The sequence below is a fragment of the Cervus elaphus genome, chromosome 14 (assembly GCF_910594005.1).
Source record: "Cervus elaphus chromosome 14, mCerEla1.1, whole genome shotgun sequence".
Classification (NCBI taxonomy): Eukaryota; Metazoa; Chordata; class Mammalia; order Artiodactyla; family Cervidae; genus Cervus; species Cervus elaphus.
Window position 1 is genome coordinate 52,920,136 of NC_057828.1, and position 17,200 is coordinate 52,937,335.

The following is a 17,200-nucleotide window of genomic DNA, read 5'->3' on the forward strand; positions in this document are numbered from 1 at the left end:
GACGGACACAATAAAGGACAGAAACAGTATGGACCTATCAGAAGCAGAAGATATTAAGAAAAAGTGGCAAGAATACACAGAACCATACAAAAAAGATCTTCATGACCCAGATAACCACGATGGTGTGATCACTCACTTAGAGCGAGACATCCTGGAATGCGAAGTCAAGTGGGCCTTAGGAAGCATCACTACACACAAAGCTAGTGGAAGTGATGGAATTCCAGTGGAGCTATTTCAAGTTCTGAAAGATAATGCTGTCAAAGTGCTGCACTCAATATGTCGGCAAATTTGGAAAACTCAACAGTGGCCACAGGACTGTAAAAGGTCAGTTTTCATTCCAATCCCAAAGAAAGGCAATGCCAAAAAAAAAAAAAAAAATGTTCAAACTACCGCACAATTGCACTCATCTCACACACTAGGAAAGTAATGCTCAAAATACTTCAATCAACACTTCAACAGTACATGAGCCGAGAACTTCCAGATGTTCAAGCTGGATTTAGAAAAGGCAGAGGAAGCAGAAATCAAATTGCCAATGTCCATTGGATTATCGAAAAAGCAAGAGAGTTCCAGAAAAATATCTACTACTGCTTTATTGACTACGCCAAAGCCTTTGAAGTCAAAGTTCACTTGACTTCAGACTCCAGGATGTCTGTCTCTAAGTGAGTGATCACACCATCGTGGTTATCTGGGTCATGAAGATCTTTTTTGTGGAAAAACCTTAAAGCGATGGGAATACCAGACCACCTTACCTGCTTCGTGAGAAATCTGTATGCAGGTCAAGAAGCAATCATGAGAACTGTACATGTAACAACAGACTGGTTCCAAATTGGGAAAGGAGTACGTCAAGGCTATATATTGTCACCCTGCTTATTTAACTTACATGTGGAGTACATAATGTGAAATGCTGGGCTGAATGAAGCACAAGCTAGAAACAAGATTGCCTGGAGAAATATCAATAACCTCAAATATGCAGATGACACTACCCTTATGACAGAAAGTGAAGAGGAACTAAAGAGCCTCTTGTGAAAGTGAAAGAGGAGAGTGAGAAAGCTGGCTTAAAACTCAGCACTCAAAAAACAAAGATCATGGAATCTGGTCCCATCACTTCATGGCAAATAGATGGGGAAACAGTGGAAACTGTGACAGACTTTACTTTTTTGGGCTCCAGGATCACTGCAGATGTTGACTGCAGCCATGAAATTAAAAGACACTTGCTCCTTGGAAGAAAAGCCATGGCAAACCTAGACAGCATATTAAAAAGCAGAGACATTACTTTGCTGACAAAGGTCCATCTAGTCAAAGCTATAGTTTTTCCAGTAGTCATGTATGGATGTGAGAGTTGGATCATAAATAAAGCTGAGCATTGAAGAATTGATGCATTTGAACTGTAGTGTTGGAGAAGATTGTTGCAAGTCCCTTGGACTGCAAGGAGATCCAAGCAGTCCATCCTAAAGGAAATCAGTCCTGAATGTTCATTGGAAGAACTGAAGCTGAAGCTCCAATACTTTGGCCACCTGATGCAAAGAACTGACTCATTGGAAAAGACCGTGATGCTGGGAAAGATTGAAGGCAGCAGGAGAAAGGGATAACAGAGGATGAGATGGTTGTATGGCATCACCAACTCGATGGACATGAATTTGAGCAAGCTCTGGGAGCTGGTGATGGACAGGGAAGCCTGGCGTGCTGCAGGCCACGGTGTGGCAAGGAGTCAGACATGACTGAACTGAACTGAACCTGATCATCCAGTGGCTAAGACTCCATGCTCCAAATGCAGAGGCCCGGGTTTGATACCTGCTCAGGAAAATGGATCCCACTTGCCCACAACTAAGACCCAGTGCAGCCAAATAAATAATATATTTGTGACTACGTTATAAAAAGTAAAAAACATAAAACAAATTTAGACATTTCTATGGACTTCCCAAGAAGGTCAAGGAGAAGCATGCTCTCCAAACACGTCTGCCCACCTCTCCCCACCCCCACATTTTCACGACTGTTCACAATGAGGGCATAAAAACCACACCTCCTCCTCTTCTTTCTCGTCATTTGTTTTGCTCGCTAAGTTGTCTGTCTGACTCTTTGGGACCACATGAACTGTAGCCTACCGGCTCCTCTGTCCATGGTATTTTCCAGGCAAGAATATTGGGGTGCATTGCCGTTTCCTCCTTCAGGGGATCTTCCTGACCCAGGATTCTAATTCGTGTGTCTCCTGCATTGGCGGGCAGACTCTTTACCATTGAGCCACCAGGGAAATCTTCTTTCCTTTCATAGTGACCTAGTATTTCTCTTGTGCCTGGAATTTTATGTGGCTAGTTTTCTTTGTCACCTGCTTATCAATAACATTTTCCAAAGGCTCAAACACATCAGAACCATTTAATTTCTGGAAGCCCCTTTTCACTCCAGACTGATGGCATTCTCAACCCACTACACAGCACTGCCCTCTTGACCCTTCCTCTGTTGTCATCCCTCTGACTCTTGGCCTTTCTCCTGTCTGGTTCCCTTTTCCTGGAACCCCTTTGTGGTTTACTCTCTTATTTTGCTGAAGTCAGTAGCTTCCTGAGAAGGGTGCTTGTTTGAAATGTGCTTATTCTACTCATCTCCTATGGATAGTTTGGTAGGGTATAGAATTCTAAATTGGAAATACTTTTCCTTCAACCTTTCTGAAGTCATAGTTTTTAACTGTTGGCTTCCAGGGCTGCTGTGTAAAAGGTCAAAGTCATTATGATTCCTCACCACTTGTGTGTGATATTTGTTCTCTCTGAAAGATTTTAGGATTTTCTCGTTATCCTTCAGTTCAGTTCAGTAGCTCAGTAGTGTCCGACTCTTTGTGACCCCATGGGCTGCAGCACACCAGGGTTCCCTGTCCATCACCAACTCCCAGAGCTTGCTCAAATTCATGTCCATTGAGTCAGTGATCCCATCCAACCATGTCATCCTCTGTCATCCCTTTCTCCTCCTGCCTTCAATCTTTCCCAGCATCACGGTCTTTTCCAATGAGTCAGTTCTTTGCATCAGGTGGCCAAAGTATTGGAGTTTAAGCTTCAGCATCAATCCTTCCAATGAATATTCAGGGCTGATTTCCTTTAGGATGGACTGGTTGGATCTTCTTGCAGCCCAAGGGACTCTGAAGAGTCTTCTCCAACACTACAGTTCAAAAGCATCAATTCTTCAGCACTCAGCTTTCTTTATAGTCCAACTCTCTCATCACATCTTTATTCTTGGTGTTCTCAAATAACACAGTAGATGTGGGCCTTGCTCATGGTACTGTGCACACAGTGGTTCTCTCCATTCTACATGTTCATATCCTTTAGTTTTGGAACTTTGTGAAGAACAAGCCCCTTCCATAGTCTATGTTCTGTCTTGATGAAATTCCTTTTACATTCTGACTGGACCTCTAATTTTAATTTTCTTTTCTCACATACTGTTTACCTCTATTTCTGGTAGATAGTCTTTTTTAAAAGTTTTATTTATTAATACTTTTGGATGCACTGGATCTTCATTGCTTCTCAGACTTTCTCTAGTTGCAGCAAGCTCTGGCCACTCTACTTTGCTTCTCATTGTGGTAGTTTCTGTTGTTGTGGAGCATGGGCCCTTGGCATGTGGGCGCAGTAGTTGTGGCACATAGGCTTTGTTGCTCTGTGGCATTTGGGATCTTCCCAGTGAGTGTTAGTCACTCAGTCATGTCCGACTCTTTGTGACCCCATGGACTGTAGCCCACAGGCTCCTCTGTCCCTGGAATTCTCCAGGCAAGAATGCTGGAGTGGGTTGCAATTTCCTTCTTCCAGATGGGGATCTTCCCATCCCAGGGATTGAACCAGGTCTCACACTTTGCAGGCAGATTCTTTACCAATGAGCTACCAGGAAAGCCCCAAGTAGCATTTTGGATCTTCCCAGACTAGGGGTCAAACCCATGTCCCCTGCACTGGCAGGTAGATTCTTAACTACTGAGCCACCGAGGAAGGCCTCCAGTAGATATTCTTAAATTTACCTTTCATCCCTTCTTTTTGTTAGTTAAGCTCTTTGATCCCTAGCTTCTGACACAATGTTCCTAAAACCCTTAAATTTTCTAAGTCAGAAGAGTCATAAAGGTGCATTTTGATATTCATAACATGCCTCTTTCAATCCCACCTGAGTTTATTTTAACAACGTGGTCTTTGGAAAGCTCCTAGGGGTGGGGGCTGGTTGCCAGGAGAACCATCCGAGTGATTAGATGGTTGGGACTCTCAGCCTCACCCTCTGACCTCTGGGGAGGGTGGCAGGGGCGCTGAATATTGAACTCAATCACCAATGGCTAATTAACCAGTTATGCCCATAAAAACCCAAAGGATAGGGTTGGGAGCGATTCTGGATTGGTGAACATGCAGAAATTCAGGGAATGTTGTGCCTAGAGAGAACATGGAAGCTCCATGCCTGTCTCATACACCTGGCCCTACATACTTGTGCCATCTGGCCATTCCTGAGTTACATCTTTTTATTATATAATAAACTGTTGATCTATGAAGTAAACTGCTTTCCTGTGTTCTATAAGCAGCCCTAGCAAATTCATTAAACCTGAGGAGGACGTTGTAGACAACTGCAGTATATAGTCTGTGGATGGGAAATGCTACCAAAATCTTGGCTGTCTGTGCATGGATGCTGAACAGAAATACATAGTTATGGAGGAGAAGGAAAGAATGGCTTTATTTCTTTGCCAGGCAAAGGGGTAACACAGGAGGCTAGTGCCTCAAGAACTGTGCCCCTTCCCTGGAGAATAGGGAGAGGTCTTATAGACATGCTCTTGGTCAGGGAATGTTATAAGAATCAAGGCAGTAACAGTCTTGAATTCTTTTTTTCTTCTAACCTGTGTACCCTGCATTGGCAGGAAGATTCTTAGCCAGTGTGCTACCAAGGAAGTCCCACTTTTTTTTTAACTTGAAGTATACTTGATTTACAACGTTGTGTTGATTTTTGCTGTACAGCAAAGTAATTCAGTTATACATATACATGCATTTTTAAATATTCTTTTTCACTATGGTTTATCATAGGATATTGAATATAGTTCCCTGTGTTATACAGTAGGACCTTGTTTTTTATCCATTCTAGTATACTAGATATATATATATACTAGTATATCTATATACTAGTTTGCAGCCACTAACCCCAAACTCCCACTTCATCCTTCCTTCAGCCCCTCCCCCTTGGCAACCACAACTCTGTTCTCTATGTCTGTGGATTTGTTTTTGTTTTGTAGATAAGTTCATTTGTGCCATATTTTAGATTCCACACATGAGTGATATCATGGTATCTGTCTTTCTTTGTCTGACATAATTAACTTAGTATAATAATCTCTAAGAATATTCATGTTGCTGCAAACAACATTATTTCATACTTTTTTATGGCTGAGAAGTATTTCATTGTGTATATATACATCTTCTTTATCCATTTATCAGTTCATGGACATTTGGATTGTGTTCATGTCTTGGCTATTGTGAATAATGCATGTACCTTTTTGGATTAGAGTTTTTCTGGATAGATGTCCAGGAGTGGGATTCCTGGGTCATATGGCAATCTCTTTTTAGTTTCCTGAGGAACCTCCACACTGTTTTTCACAGTGGCTGCAACAACTTATATTTCCAGCAACAGTGTAGAAGGGTTTCCTTTTCCCCACACCCTCTCCAATATTTATTATTTGTAGAGTGAAAGCAAACTGTCTAGTGTAAGGATCAGAAGGAGGAAGAGGGCTAAGGGAAGCAGCCTTGAAAGGAAATCACAGGCCATCCTGTGACACAGGATGTCAGGACAGAACAGGACAGTTGCTGGAGGGACAGGCAGACCAATGGTCCAGTCCAAAAGGAGTCCAGATGGTAGCAAAACTGATGAGCTGCATGGAAACCTTAGTGGGATCAGTCCTGTTCAGTATGATCAACCCTCTTCATGGAAAACACCAAGAAATTATGTGATGACAATGCCATGATGTTAACAAAGTCACATGAGCTTTAAGGGCTTGTCTCATTATAGAGGAACATAGTGACTGTGTAGGTGAAATCATAATTTTTTAAATTTGTAAATAGAAGTACTTTTTCCCCAAATGCTGCTCCAAGTTACTCAATAGGATTTCTTTGTATTACTTTCTTTTCAAAGAAAACAGTGCATGACAAGATCATAAACATGTCATTCTCTTTCAGCTATAATGTTTTAAAATTATTCCTGAGTATACTGTGATGTTAATAAAGCTCTTAATTCATTTGGTTTTAAAAAATTGAGTTAAACTGTAGGATGGGGGTCAGTGTCCTCAGAGAGGTGGAGAATGGCTGGGTTGTTTACCTCTCTGAGTTCATGTTGGTTTTTTCTGACTTTCTCATGGATAATGTTCCTTCACAAGTACAGCTCCCCTTCCCCCCATTTTAGTGCAATTACAGATTTCTAAAGGCCTTTCTTTTGCATTCTGCACTGACACTTCCACCCAGGCTCCTGTCCTGTGTCTTCTCTAGTCTCCTCTCACCCTGCTGTCTTAGGAATTTTCCTTGGGGGGTGCAGCTCGACTGACAGTTTCGGGAACCTACCTAATTGAAGTGGCTTTAAAAGGCTGCAGACGTTTCCCCTCTTCAGTAGTGGTGGTCTAGGGCTGGGTGAGGGGTCCCCAGGACTTGGGACCCCATCTGACTCTCTTTCTTGGATCCTTGTCAGGGGATCCTGTCCAGCTTCGTGTCCCACCTGTGAGCTGAGGATGGAGAAGGAGGAGGGAGGTCTCTATGGCCAACATCCCCCTGGCCAGAACTTCTTGGCCCACCTGCTGGGAAAGTAAGGACATGGATCAGCTCCAGGTGGAGTTACTCAAAGGCAAAGGAGGCTGGGGACTCTGTTCTCAGATACTGGTGGGCTGGGCTCACCACCTGGGACACCTCCAGAAGCCCAGGGGTGTGAAGAATTCTCCACCCCCTGGAGCTGACCGTCTTTTCTGTTTCTTCTGAGACAGTTCCCTTTCTCCCCCATGTGAAGCCTGGGAGGTTTCCTTCTAGAAGCAGAAGAGGGGTGGAAGTGGGAAGTGAACCCTGCCTGCCCACGAGGGGCAGGCACCCTGGGGCAGGAGGGACACAGTCCCTGCATGCGGGCACTGCTGTCTGTCCCAAGCTTTGTGGGGTTCCCTGGTGACCCCTCCCATCCTCTCTCCTGGATCCTCTCTCAGGGCTCCTGCATGGCCACACTTGGGCCAGAGAGAAGCACACCTCCCGAGACATCTGCTCCGGGTGGTGCCTGAGGCTCGCTCCCACCTTCAGGACCAGCCTCTTGCTGTCCAACCAGGGACCCAGCCCTGTGACGTCTCCTACCATGCTCAATACCTTAAACAGCACATAGGGAATTCCCTGGTGGTCCAGTGGTTAAGACTACTTACATTCACTACCAAGTGTGTAGGTTCAAACCCTGGTCAGGGAACTAAAATCCAAAAGAGAAAACAAAACAAACAAACAAACAGAACAAAACAACATATGTACCAAATACATAATAAACAATTACATAATACAGTATAATACCTGTTGTTACCTTAACATAAACATGTGAGAAACAGAGTTTTTTAAACTATATATTTGTCCATATTATTTACTTCTCAGTTACATGAATGCACTTTTATTTATTTAGGCCACAGTGTAAGACTTGTGGGATCTTGGTGGGGTGTCCTAAACACTAGACCACCAGGCAATTCCCATAAATGCTATTTTTAAACAATAACAATGACTAACTAACATGGCATTAATAGTAATTAATAGTAGGACTAATTAAACAAAAATATTTGTTAAACATAACAATATTTTATGATGTTTTTTATTCTTGACATATTAATTTATCTTGTCTATTATTTTAACTTTTTATATAAAAAAATCTGTTGGCCATAATAATAATATTTTGTATTCTTAATATATATAAATGTAAGACATATATAAAAGAGAACATAAATAAATAGGATTAATTAAACAGATACTCATATTTAATAAAAGTCACAATGACACATTTTTCTCTGTCCCATGATAAAACAGAGAATTTTTGCTTTCTCTGTCTCTTTTCCAATAACTTTCCAACTTTTCTGAATGGCTTGTGGCCTTTTGGATGTCCTTTCCTTGTTCTCTGTAGTAAAACTTAAAACATGAATACAAACAGATAAACTGCCCTCTCACCACTTCTGTTCAATATTGTATTGGAAATTCTCACCAGAGCAATTAAAAGCAAAAAGAAAAGAAAGAAAGGAAAAAAGGCAACCAAATTGGAAAGGCAGAAGTAAAACTATCAGTGTTCACAGGTGACTTGATCTCATACACAGAAAAGCCATAAATAATTCTCCCATAACTACTACAGCTAATAAGCATATTTAACAAAATTTCAGAACACAAAATCAACACACAAAATGGGTTATATTTCTATACAATCATGATGAGCAACCTGAAAAGGTCCATTTATAATAGCATTCAAAAGAATAAAATACCTATGAACAAATTTAACCAAGGAAGTAAATGACATAAGAAACTACACATGATTGCTGAAAGAAATTAAAGAAGATAAAAATAAATGCAAAGACATCCATCCTACATTCCTGGATTGAAGGACTTAATATTGGTAAAGGGGTGTTCATGCTTAGTCGCTCAGTCATGTCTGACTCTGTGCTACCCCACGGACTGTAGCCCACCAGGCTCCTCTGTCCATGGGACTCTTCAGGCAAGAATACTGGAGTGGGTTGCCATGCCCTCCTCCAGGGGATCTTCCCAACCCAAGGGGGTTGCCATATCCTCCTCAAGGGGATCTTCCAAACCCAGAATTTGAACCTGAGTCTCTTAAGTCTTCTGCATTGGCAGGCAGGTTCTTTACCACTAGCGCCACCTGGGAAGCTTTGGTAAGGGAGCAGTACCTCCCCAAAACTGTCTATAGATTCACTGGAATCCCTATTAAGATTCCTACATCTTTTTTTTTTTTTTTTTTTTTTTTTGCAGAAATGGAAAAATTGATCCTAAAATTCACATGTAACTGCAAGGGCCTTTGAATATCCATAACAATATGTCTTTTTCAATTGGAAGACATACTTATCTCAAAACTTACAAAGTTACTATGATCAAAACAGCATAGGACAGATAACAGAGATCAATGGGCTAGGACCAAGTGTCTGGAAATAACATATAGCTATGGCAAATTGGTTTTCACCAAGGGTTCCAGGACCATTTAATGCAGAAAAAACTTCCTCTTCTACAAATGGTGCTGGGCAACTGGCTGTTGTTGTTTAGTCACTAAGTTGTGTCCAACTCTTTGTCACCCCATGGACTGTAGCTCACTAGGTTCCTTTATCCATGGGATTTCCCAGGCAAGAATACTGGAATGGATTTCTGTCGGGAGCCGGCAGAGAGAAACTCCGCCCGTGACAAGGTCTGGGTTCAAGGAGCTGGCACGCAAAGGCGTCTGGACCTCTGGGGGTTTCTCGGGACGGCCCCACCTTCGACTCCCAGGCCTTCGTCCTTTCATCTTCTGATGCTTGGCATTCTTCTACATTCCCTAAAAACTAGTCTGACTCTTACCTAAAATCCCTCCTTGAAACCTTTGCATGGCAGCAACACAGTCCCTGGGGACACATGGGTCCCAATAAACAGGCCAGAGGTAAGGAAAATATTACACAGGATATCCTGCCTCTTCTGGCTCTGTTGGAATTATGATTGCCAATTTAGAACCTAAAATGCTCATGATTGCACAAAAACCCTTCCAGCACAAAACCAAGTCTGCTAGCAACAGGCCTATCTATCCCATAAACAAAAGTAGATAAAGAGTCCATTACGAGATTGAAAAGATTCCTTAGGGTGTGATCAGGAGGGAATTCATGAGACCTCTGACCCATAGGATTACATACCAGAGCTAAGTCCTCCTGGGGCTGAGCTTCCCAAGATAAGGTTTGTAGATGGCTTTTCACAGTTGACTAGCTGCTGCCATTGAATTGTTTAAAAGTTATGTGTAGGTATTGACTGTTCTGGAAAGTTCTTTATGATGTAACCCGTGATTATGCACCTGGTACAATCTTATCATTCCCCCCTCCTTAAACCTCTTTAAACGATTATTGGTTTTAGGGTGTATAAGCACTGATGTAAAAGAATAAAGTTGTCTTGATCCTGCACTCAACCAAGACTCGACTCCTTTCTTTTCTTCCCTGATGCCGTTCATCCGAAGGGAACCCCTGGACTCCGCCAGGGCTGGACCCCGGCAGATTTCCATTTCCTTCTCCTGAGTATCTTCCCTACTCAGGGATTGAATGCACATCTCCTGCTTGGCAAGCAGATTCTTTATGAGCTACCTGAGAAGCCAGACAACTGGCTAGCCACATGCAAAAGAATGAAGTTGGACCTTAACTTCCCACCACCTACAAAAATTAGAATAGACTAACGGCCTAAATGTAAGACCTAACACTATAAAACTCTAAGAAGAAAATATAGGATAAGTTTTCATGATCTTGAATTTTTTTATCATTTTCTTAACTTTTTATTTTATATTGGAGTATAGTTGATTAACAATGTTGTTAGTTTCATATGTACAGCAAAGTGATTTAGTTATACCTAAATATGTATCTTATTCTTTTTCAAGTTCTTTTCCCATTTAGGTTGTTACATAATACTGAGGAGCGTTCCCTGTGCTATACAGTTGGTCTTTTTGGTTAACTATAAAATACAGCAGTGTGTGTATATGACCTTGCAATTTTTTAGAGGATTTATTTATTTTATTTTTGGCTGTGCTGGGCCTTTGTTGCTGCAGGCAGGCTTTCTCTAGTTTTGAGCAGGAGCTACTCTTCATTGCAGTCCACAGGCTTTTCATTGCAGTGTTTACTCTTGTTGCAGAGCATGGGCTCTAGGCACATGGGCTTCAGAAGTTGCAGCAGGCAGATTCAATAGTTGTGGCTCATGGTTTTAGTTGCTCTGTAGCATGCAGTATCTTCCCTGACCAGGGACTAAACCTGTGTCCCCTGCATTGGCAGATGGATTCTTAACCACTGGACTATCAGGGAAGTCCCTATGACTTGAATTTGACAGTGCATTCTTAAATATGATACCAAAAGAATGGTCAATAAAGTTAAAAAAAGGTAAATTGGATTTCATCACAATTAAATGCTTTTGTGCATTAAAGGATGTTATCCAAAAAGTGAAGAGATGACCCACAGAATGGGAGGAAATACTTACAAATCACATTTCTAAGGGTCTAATATTCAGAATACATACAGAACTCTTACCTAACAGAAAGACAAACAACCCAACTAAAAAATGGATAGAGGACTAGACTACAAAGACAATTTCCCAAAGAAGACATACAGGTGGGCAGAAGCATGTGGAAAGATTTTCAACATCATTAGTAATTACGGAAATGCAAAGACTTCCCTGGTGGTCCAGTGGTTAAGAATCTGCCTGCAAATGCAGGGGACATGGGTTCAATCCATGGACACAGAAATGGGATCCCACATGCCAAGGGGCAACTAAGCCCCTGTGCCATAACTGCTGAGCCCCTGCTCCACACCAGGAGACGCCACCTCAAGGAGAAGCCACCCCAAGGAGAAGCCTGCACTCCGCAGCTAGAGAGTATTTGTCATTCGCTGCTACTAGAGAAAGCCCATATGCAACAACAAAGACCCAAGGCAGACAAAAATAATAAATTAATAAATATAAATAAAATTATTTAGGCAACACTTCATACCTACTAGGATAAGTATACTTTTTAAAAAGAAATAATAACAAGCGTTGGTGAGGAGTCAACAAAATTGGCACCCTTGTACATTGCTGGTGGGAATGCAATATGGAGCAGTTGATGTGGTAAACACTTAAACATAGAATGACCAGCAGTTCCACTCCTAGGTAAATACTCAGTTGAAAACGGGTACCCAAACACACACCTGTGCACATGTTCACAGCTACACTACTCACAAGAACCAAAAGGTGGCAGCAACCAAAACACCTATCAGAGGATGAAGGATAAACAGAGCATGATCCCTCCATCCAAGGAGTGTTACTCAGCCACAGAGGGATGCAGCCTGACACAGGTTACAGGAAGAACCTCTAACAGCAGTTTCAGTGAAATAACCAGACATGAAATATCACACGCTGATGATCCTGTTTACACAAAATGAAATATCTAGAACAGATAAATCCAGGGACCAAGAGGGAGAGTGATTGGAAAATGCTAACAGCTGTGGGGTCTCCTTTTGGCGTGATGACATTTGGGAACTAGTTACTGGTGGTAACCAGTAGCAAATTATTGTGAATGAGAGAAATGCCACTGAATGATACACATGAAAACAGTTAATTTTATGTTGTGTGAATTTCACCTAAATTAAAAACAAATAATGGAGGTCTGTCGAAAGGACATAGGAGCCAATTGAAATAGCTCCCAAAGGGCAAAGGTCAATCTAAGCAATACAATAAATAATGATAAAATAAGTACTATAACTCATAGAACAAGTTAAATGTGTAAGATTCCATATTGCTATAAGGAATAAATAAGTTAGTGGGGGAGAAGACACAGCTCTTCCTTACCTGGAAGTGAAATGAAGTGAAAGTTTCTCAGTCAGGTCCGACTCTTTGGCCACCCCATGGACTGTAGACTGCCAGGCTCCTCTGTCTGCAGAATTCTCCAGGCAAGAATACTGGAGAGGGTAGCCGTTTCCTTCTCCAGGGGATCTTCCCAACCCAGGGATTGAACCCACGTCTCCCACACTGCAGGCAGATTCTTTACCATATGAGCCACCAGGGAAGCCCCTACCTGGAAAACTCTAATAAATATAGAAGGAATGAAAGAAAAAAGAAAACACCAGTAGACAAACAGCACAGTTGTCCTGGTCTGAGCTCAAGGTGGAAAATAATTTCCAGACATAGAGTATTTCAGAAAGGAGTGAGTTTATTCAGAACAAAGAGTGGAGATGATGAGGGCACTTCAAGCACAGCAGGCCAACCCCCTGACAGACCAGGGAGAGCCCACTGTTAAAACTGCAGGCAGGCTTAAGGGAGAGCCAACCCCTTCCCTGGGCTAGTAGCCAATGTTTATAGTCTCAAGACAGAGAACATTCCTGCTGGAAGGCTGGCATTAGGTGACTGGTTAGCATTGGGGGAATGTGTAATTGCCTCGGTTCTGTCTCACCACAGCAAAAATTTGAAGTGACGGATGGACCTGTGTTACAGCCCCATGTAATTTCCTCAGACAGACCAGTGTTATAGCTCCATGTTACAGCTCAGTTTTATTTAGAAAGCAAAGGAAAATATATCCTTGAGGCGTGAGGGCGGGCTGACTCGAAAGATGTGAAGAGAAGAGAAGCCCCCAATCCTTCTAGGCTTCTTCCTTTTATATATTTGTCTCCTCCCCCGCTGAGTCTGCCCTATGTAAATTGGGCTAGCCAGGAGTGAGGTTTGTTTTACCTGAGGTCCTCACTCTGGTCCTGGGACATTCCTTTGTTCTATTTTCGTGGGCTTTTCCCTTCTTTGTCTTTTTGCCACCGCCATTTTGGATTCCTTTTTCCTACTCTAACTACGTAACAGTTAGGGCAGGTATTTTTTACCTAATATGGGGCTTGAGAACTGGCTGGTTTATATCCAAGGGGCTCATGGCAATGGTTGCTCTGGGGTTCAGTCAGTTCTGGAGATGACCTTGGTGCGGGGCTCCACACTTGTGACCTTGGTACAAGGCTTCACACCTGTGATCTTGGTAGGGCGCTCCACAACAGTGAGAACTGTAGACAAGGCCCATGGGTAGATGCTGAAATTAGTGATGAGGATGTGTGATGAGAAAGAGGATGTTGTCAGAGTCTCTAAGTAGCTTCCTACTGGATATTTATTGATTATAGTGACTTTACCGCAGAGAAATCCACCTTACCATGATATCAAGGTGAATGTTGCTGGCCAAGAGACAGATGGATGCTGTGTTATCCCCATTATGATGCCCAAGGACACAGCACTTCTTGCCAAAATGTATGAGCTCATTGTAATCTGGAGAAAACATTAGACATGTCCAAGTTAAGGGGGAATCAACAAAATAACTTCAGAAGTGTCAAGGTCATGGGCAACAGGCAAACCCTGAATATCCAGGACTGACTGGAATGGACACAGGGCCATGACGACCAAAGGCCACGTGGGTCCGGGGCAAAGGGCATTATGGGAAAGCCATCCACCCCTGGGTAAGTCTTGTAGTGACCAGTGCTGTGTTCGTCAGCTGCCTGCTTTTCAGAATCTCGTAAGGCTGTGTTAGTTGCGAGCATTAGGAGAACCTGGTGGTGGTGTTCGGTTGCTCAGTCGTGTCCAACTCTTCGCGACCCTGTGGACTGTAGCCTGCCAGGCTCCTCTGTCCATGGAGTTTTCCAGGCAAGAATACTGGAGTGGGTTGCCATTTCCTTCTCTGGGGAATCTTCCTGACCCAGGGATTGAACCTATGTCTCTTGCATTGCAGGTGAATTCTTTACCATCTGAGCCACCAGGGAAGCCCAGGAGAACCTAGGCAGAGGGTATATGGGAACTCTCTCTACTAATTTCTCAACTTTTCTGAGATCTTAAATTATTTTCCAAATAAAAACCAGGACACACACAATGGGGCATCACTACCCACTCACTATCTTTATTTTTTTTCTTTTATTCTTTTTATTGGAGTATACTTGCTAGCTTTATAAAGACCAAAATAGGGACTTTTCCTGATGGGAAGAGTTGACTCATTTGAAAAGACCCTGATGCTGGGAAAGACTGAGGGCAGGAGGAGAAGGGGACGACAGAGGATGAGATGGTTGGATGGCATCACCAACTCAATGGACATGGGTTTGGGTGGACTCCAGGAGTTGGTGATAGACAGGGAGGCCTGGTGTGCTGCGGTTCATGGGGTCACAAAGAGTTGGACAGGATTGAGCAACTGAATTGAACTGAACTGAACTGGTGGTCCAGTGCTCCCAGGGCATGGGTCCCTAGTTCAATCCATGGGCAGGGAACTAGATCCCACATGCTGTAGCAACTAAGAGTTTGCGTGCCCCAGCTAAGAGTTAGAATGCCGCAACTAAGGATCCCACACTATGCAACAAAGATCCTGTGCGCCACAACTAAGACCCAGCACAGCCAAAGAAATAAATACACATTAAAAAGACCGGAAATCCCTAGTGTTAACCAGGAGGTAGAGCAACTGGAGGTTTCACACCTTGCTGGTGAAATATAAAATATGTAAACTATACAAGAGCCACTTAGGAGAATGATCTGGCAGATATGACAGTGTCAGTCATATTCCATACCCCACATCCCCTAAACTCCACTGCACCCAGGTCTTCCGTTAAGATAACTGGAAGCACAGAAACACACAGCCCTGAACATGCTTGCTGGTAGCAGCTCATCCTCCAGGCAAACCCCGCCCAGCGTCCACCAGCAGGGAAGGAAGCACAAGCTGAGTGGTGGGTTAGGTGCTGCTTGGGGTACAAGGCAGTGAACTGCTGAAAGGAGCAGCACCCTAGAAGGATCTGGACCTCCTTATGCTGAGAGAACAAGCCTGACATGCAAGGGGATGGACGGCAGGATTCCATTTACATGAAATCCAGAAACAGGTGAGACTCCAGTGAGTGGATGGGGCAGAGAGGAGCGGCTGGGGACGTTTCATCTATACATTTGTTGACTCATCCGACTGTACTCTAGAAATGGAAGCATTTCACTTTAAAAATCATACTTCAATAACCTTTTCAAAAGGTAGATAAAATTAATACATTAAAAAGCAAGAACAGGGACTTCCCTGATGGTCTAGTGGTTAAGACTCCATGCTTCCAATGCAGAGGGCATAGGATCAATCCCTGGCTGCGGAACTAAGATCCCACATGCTGCATTGAGAGGCCTCCCCCCACCAAAAAAAAGGAAGAAAGAAATTAACACAACACTATAAATCAACTACAACATTGTAAAATCAACTACAACATTGTGAATCAACTATACTTGAATAAAATAAATTTTAAAAAGCAAGAACACCCAGAATGCTTCTGGAAAATGAAAGTCCTGAAGGGGCCCTCGCCTTACAGAGGGTAGAGCGTCTTCACACCCCGAGCTAAAGCCGGGTGGAGCAGTCGAGGGCGGAACAGAGGAGGACCCCCTGTGAACTCCTGGCACAGGGCGGCTCAGACTTCCCGGGGAAAGTCCAGGTACTTTCTGAAGGAAGAACCCTGCCGCCCCCCGGGACGCTGGGAGCGCAGGGTCCGCGCAGCCTCAATTCACCGCGAGGCCAGCAGGTGGCGGTGCTGCCGACCCCGACGGGCAGCAGCCGCCCGCCTCCTGCTGGCGACTCCCGGAGGCGCGGCTTCCTGCAGGTGCACGTGGAGGCAACTCTCCCCGCGATGCTCGGGACCCAGAAGCTGAACGCCAAGGCCTGGTCCTTCATCCATGGGCGCTACCGCACAGCCTCCACGTGTACCCTCAGGCCAGAGTGGGAAGCAGTTACTAGGCTGCCTCTCTGAGCACGGGGTGGGGGGAACACCCCCTCTCCAGCCCTTGAAGCTGCCTGTGCGGGAAACCGGAGCCTTGGACCACGGCGGGGCCTAGGGCTGAGGAGTAGGGAGCCGGTTTATCCAATACACTTTTTTTTTTTTTTTAAGCGCGTTTATAGCCAAAGATAAATCAATGCTTAGGAACGAGGAGCCCCATTTTCAGCAACGAGGTGTTTTCAGTCACTGGCAAGGCCTTCTCATTGAAAGGATGGAAAATCTGTATGAAATACAGAAAGCGTCCTTTTAAATGCATGGCCAAACTGAGAGAAAGAACAGGAGGGAAATAGCAAGCCCAAACATAATGAAATCGGAATCATAGGGCTTCCCTGGTGGTCCAGTGGTTAAGAATCCACCTGCCAATGCAGGGGACACGGGTTCAATCCCTGGTCCTGGAAGATCCCACATGCAGTGGAGTAACAAATCCTGCGAGACACAACTCCTGAAGCCAGCGCCCCCAAGGAAGAGTAACCCCTGCTCTCTGCAACTACAGAAAGCCCTCAGGCAGGAACAAAAACCCAGGGCAGCCAAAAATAATAAGCAAATAATTTTTTAAAAGGGGGACCGTAAGAGGGGGCTGAGCCCCAGGATGTGCCTGTGTGTTGGAGGAGCAGCAGGAGGAGGGGACAGGCAGGGAGGAGTGGACCCAAGCAGAATGTGAGGTTAACTGCAGGTCAGGGTAGTAGGTGAGGCTGAGGACACCACTGGGCTTATCAACAGGGCGGGATTCTGTATTCA